Genomic DNA, 6,000 nt, shown 5'->3' on the forward strand with positions numbered 1-6,000 from the left:
AATATGACTTGGTTTTGGCAGTGATTTAGAAATAACCATCTTCTGATGGTATTTCCAAAGGTCTTTTCGTTACTGGGTTTTCTCTTCACTGAAGTGCCTCTCAATAATTTGTGCTGCAGCTGTGACGGTTCCAGGAGCCCGTTCACTAATTGATATGAAACCTGCTCACACATCCAGCTGCTCCCATCCCTTCCTGTTCCTCCAGGTCAGTTTTTCAGGCAGCAGATGTGTCCCTGTCACACCCTCATTTGTGCACTGATTTGGCACGCTTTGCTTTCTGCATCAACGCCTGCAGCAGCACAAGGCATTGCTGGGAGCCAGGAGAGCACTGCAGACCCTTCTCCTTCAGATTCCTCCCTAACAACTGCCCTTTCTCCACTTGTCTCCATGGGATGAAGCAATAGGAAAAGCTTCCAGAAAACTTCCAAGCAGATATTCCCCTTGTCCCTTCACTTCCTGACATGGCAGGTTGTCCCTTTTTCCTGTCTAGCAAATTACTACACTGTGCCCACGACTAAGCCACACGCTGGTACTTGTTGCCATCAGGAGCTTCACCTGGTGCCCTTCATTTTCTCTTTTCTCCATGGTGGTCCTCGTGCCCTCATGCCTTAATGGGATTGCAGGTTCCCCTGCTTGCAGCCCTGCCTGTCAGCCTGTGCAATGAGGCATTTGCCTGCTTGCAGGTGATGTCAAGCCATAACTAATACTTTTAAAATTAACTGCTAGAGGACAAGGTTGCGAGATAGTTCACAGACATTTCATATTATGAGCCATATTTTATGGTGGAAATTAATTCCTACAGTCATTCATGAGTGCACGTTCCTTCCCTTTATAGCCCTTTGCCTCTTCCCTGGCATCCACTGCTGTTCTCTGCATGGCACAGTGGTATTAAGAGGCTGACAGTGAGATTTAATCATATTTGTGATCCTAATTAGCAGGTAGGTGTTGTTGGAAAGGATGGTCAGGCTCACCAAGCTGCATATTTCCACTAAATCCTATGTGTTGATCCTACTGCATGCTGGTGCTGGGAACTGCACCAGCAAAAAAACCTCCTGTGGCACAAAACCTGGAGGGCTCTGTGCTGGTTCAGCTCCCTGGACTGGCACAGTATGGGTCAGGGACATAGCAGTGAGGTGAAAGGGAAGTTGTGGGATGCATGTTGGGGTCAGGGACAGCATCACAAAGCCGGACATCCTTCTTGGCAGGACATAAAAGTAGGTTGGCTCCAGTGTTTAATAAAATCACAGTTACCCAGACCCCTATGGAGCTGTGTATCCTGTAGCAGCTGCCCTTCAGTTCCAGTATGAGAAGTAAGGTATTGAAATTTGTTTCAAAAAGAATTTGTTTCAAAAATAGTTTCTTTCAACAAATGCAGTCTCTTTTCTTCTTCAGGAGATGGTACATCAGCTGGCATTCAGACTACCTCTGCCCTTCTTAAGGGAATGAGATAAGCCATAAAGTGAGTCCTGAGGTTTGCCAGCCTTCATATCCCATCTCCCATGTCTGCCCTGATCTCTTGAACCTTTGGGACAAATCAGAGGATTCTTGGAATGGTAATCACAGCATTCCCAGGCTGGGAGAAAGAAAGAAGGAATGACAGGCAAGGGGGACGTGATTCCCTCGGTGCAGGCAGGTGGAAGCTCTTCTCCATGGCAGCAGACAGTGGTTCACAGTCACAGGACTGGGCAGCCATAACCCTGAGGTCCTCTCTCCAGGGTCACAGGGGTTGCACAGCCCTGTGCATCACACCCAGCACGTACGTGCCTTCAGGTGCTGCGTTTGTGCTCACCTGGATTACTCAGCCTGACCAAGGTTTGCTTCCTGCACATCTGTGCTCCTGCCAGCAGAGCTCTGTAGCATGAGTCACTCTGCAGTGTGGCACCTGGTTCCTGCTGGTGTCTGCTAAAATCTTTACACCTCTTCAAACTTCCCAGGCAGGTCAGCTTTGTGATGGGAGCTCAGTGCAATATTTGGGAACGGGGTTTGGGAAAAGATTCAAAGCAGTACATTCCCTGGGCAGCTCAGGGGTCCAGAAAGATCTCTGCAGTCAATGCAAATCTCAAAAGTGCTGGTATTTCCCTTCATTCAAAAATTGTTCAAACTTAAAGAGGGATGAGATGTACTCCTCATGGGAAGGGAGCATGCTTGTTTGCCTTTCTCTGGTTTATTTTTGAGGAAATGACCTTTCTGAGCTGTTTAGCAGCTGCTCTTTCTCCATCATTTATTTTGCTTTCAATATTTTCCAAAATTTAAAGAAGTCATACCCATACTACCCCAAGAAGGAGGACAGTATGAGACTACTAAGATGGTTTAGCAAGGCAATCAGTGCAGATAAATTGATTGATGAATATGCACCCTCAAAACCAAAAATCATCAGGGCTATGATCAGGAAATAATTCATGTTGGCTTATTTAATGAAACCAGACTGTCACCTGCATGAAATTCCCTTTGAAAAGGGAGGGAGAGGCTTTTCTGTCTGGGAGCTGTGACCGTGCTCCTGATTCACTGCACAGACTCATTCCAGCACACTCTAAATAACCTCATTCCCTGGGGACTGACTGCAACCAGCAGCTGCCAGCAACCAACTTGTCTGGTTTTTCCTCCTCTGGGTTGCAGGACTCCCCACCCACAGGTTTTTAGGGGACATGGTGAGAAAGAGGAATTTCCTGCCCCTTGGCAGTGCAAAGGAAGGGAATGAGTGCTCATCTTTCAGTTCTGACAATGCGGAAAGGACTGACTACAGCAGGAGATTTTGCATATAAGATTTTGGGGTAGGTAGAGGAATCCTGACATGGGGAAACCATGCTGCTCTTTGAGTACACTCACTTCTACATCTGACCAAAACCAAGAGTAAACACTGAGAGGAAACTCTGGAAAAAATATCCCAACTCCTGCGCTTCCGGCACCTGGAAGTCACAATTTGGAAAATACAGATGCAGTGAGAGCACCTTAGTCCCAGCCCTTCAGCTGAACATGAGCTGTCAGCTCTTCAACAGCATAAGAAGCTGAACAACAGGTTGGTATTGTGCTGCTGCTTTTGTAGGAAGCAGAAAAAAAAAGGAATTATTGGATGCAGAGGTAATTGTGATGTGCTGTGGAAGTCAGAATGGCTTTTGTAAAGGGAAGTCCTGCCATAGTCCCTGGAGTTCTCTGGAGGTGTCAACAAGCCTTTGGATAAAGGATATCCTGTTGATATAACCAGCTTGTATTTCCTGAGAGCTGCAGACAGCATCTCTCACCAAAGGCTTTTAAGGAAAGTCAAGGCTTAAATGGAAAGGTCCCTGAATGAATAAAAAAGGAATGAATTAAAAAAACAGGAAATAGAGAGTAGGAGCTCATGGTCAGGTCTTGCAGAGGCTGAGCAGCAGTGGTGTCCCCTGGAGGTATGTGCTGTTTGCTTACAAACTCATTCATGAACTGGAAAGGAGTAAACAGTGAAGTGACAAGGTTTAGTCATGATACAAAAGTCCTCTGGGTAATAAAGTGATTAAAAATCGTGAAGAGTTGCAGAATCTCAGTGACTGGACAGAGAAATGATGCCCAAGGGGAAAACCAGCCCTCAGCTCACACGTGGCTCTGAGGTGGCCAAGCAGGAAAAGCTGGGGCTGTAACAGATAGCTCCATGAAAATATCAGCTAAGCATATTGTAGCAGTCAATAAAGCAAATAAAATGTTGGGAGTTGGCAGGAAATGGGACAGAGATCAAACCAGAAAATGTTGCTAAATAAATAAAAAATTTTAAAATTATATTATAAATTATTAGTAGTATTATATAAATACATAAATCTATGGCTCTTCTAGCTTGAATCCTGTGTGCAGCTCTGGTCCTCTCAGTTGAAAAGAAAATCACAGGTGAAAAAGGATTCAGAGTATTAAAAGGCTGATAAGAAGTATATAACTACTCAATGTAAAGGAAAGCTAAATAAGTTACTTCTTCAATTTAAGAGATGACCAGGATAAATCTATAACATCATGAACATCATGGAGAAGGTGAAGAGATTAATTTTTCATTGCACTTTCCAATAAAAGAAGAAGGAAGCAGTGATTTTAAGTGGGAAAGGACAAGCTCAAAGGAAAAGGAAGGAAATGACTCTTCATGCCTGTAGTTAAACTTTGGAACTTCCTGCCACAGTGTTTTGTGGGAACTAAAAACTGATGTGGCTTTAAAAGCACCTCTTCAAGCAGGCTCTTCGAGGAAGAGAGAGATTGAAGGGTTATTAATATACCAAGTCCACCTTTCCAGGAAGTCCCTGAACTGCACATGATTGCAAAATGTGACTCTGCTTTTTATTCTCTTCCCAAAGCATCTGCTTTGGCTGATTTCAGAGAAGGAGTCTTAGAGACAACTGGTTCTTGGGCTGCATGAAATCAGGGAATGCACTGACCATCAGCACCTTCACAGAGTGTTGCACATTTCTTCAGTGTTGCTGTGCATTTAAAACCTGGTCATGGTTTAATCCCAGCCAGAAACTCAGCCCTACACAACCTCTCACTCACTCCTCCCTGATGGGATGGAGGAGAGAATTGGAAAAGTGAGAAAACTTGTGTGTTGAGACAGAGACAGTGTAACAGGGGAAGCAAAAGCTGTGCATGCAAGCAAACCAAAAAAAAAAAAAAGGAATTAATTCCCCACTGACCATGGGCAGGTGTTTGGCCATGCCCAGGAAAGCTGGGCTCCAGCACATGTAGCATGACTTGGGAAGTTAAACATTACTGCTCTGATCCTGTTCCTTCTTCTCCCAGCTTTCTGAGAATGATGTCCCATGGCATGGGACGTCCCCTGGGTCACTCAGGGCCAGCTCTCCCACCTGTGTGCCTTCCAGCTCTGTGCACTCCCAGCCCACTCACTGGGGGAATTACTGGATTATTCACTGGTGGGGTGAGGTAAGGAGCAGAAAAGGCCTTGACTCTGTGTAAGCTCTGCTCAGCAATAACGAAAACATCCTTGAATTATCAGCACTGTTTTCATCACAAATCCAAAACACAGCCCCATAATTGCTATGATGAAGAAAATTGTCCCAGGTAAAACCAGCACAGACCCCAAAGACCTGGCCTGGGAAGCAGACAAAGCAATGATCTCAAACACTCAGGTGCTATTTTCCTTTCAGCTTATTTCCATCAGCCTGTGCTCACCATTTCTTTGGTCTATTATTTCCAAAATTTCATTTCTCTTATGGGAACACCATTTGCAGTCATTAAAAATTTGAGGATTTTCCTCCTATCCACTGCATAAAAAAGGTACAATGATCACAAAAGATATGAATTCTTGGTATATTATTTTGAGTGCTATATTTAACTAAATTATCCCCTCTTCTGGAATTGTTTGTTATTCCTTTGGTGATAGAACAGCATCCTGTTTGCCTGCACATACTGCAGCTGCAGATTTTTAGTGAAATCCTCATGGGTTTCTTGAAATAGCTTTAGAACTGAAACCTCCCAAACACTGCACTGCACTTCCAATTTATTTAACCAGATTCTACAGTGAACTGACAATTCCTATCACATCACTGTTCTTCAGAATGCAGGACCATGGTGTTTGTTTAGTGCAAGGGCTTAAAAATACCCCTAAAGTATGCAATTTCGTCTTTACCAAATGATGTGACTCAGTTGGGCAAATTCCAGAAGGTGTGTTTGATCCCATAACCTTAACTCAGTTATGCTGCACATCCTATGTGAATAATCCATTGTCAACCACAGGAAATGGGGATCTTCAGCTACCACAACCTGATTACAAACAATGATCCATAAACTGCTAGTTCTGAGTAATGTTAATCACTTTCCGGAACACTTGAGTTTAGATACATGGATAATTAATTAATTAATTCACCACTATAAATTTGGAGATCTTGTGAGAGCTAGGTTGTGCTGCTGTTACAGAAACAGCTACATATCCTAGTAATATTCTTTGCTTTCCATATTCTACAAGTATTTCTCTTCCTCACAGGAAGAGCCTAAGAGCTGGGATTGCTAATTGCTTTTTGAAGAGGTGATCTTCACATG

This window comes from Passer domesticus, chromosome 1 (assembly GCF_036417665.1).
Source record: "Passer domesticus isolate bPasDom1 chromosome 1, bPasDom1.hap1, whole genome shotgun sequence".
Classification (NCBI taxonomy): Eukaryota; Metazoa; Chordata; class Aves; order Passeriformes; family Passeridae; genus Passer; species Passer domesticus.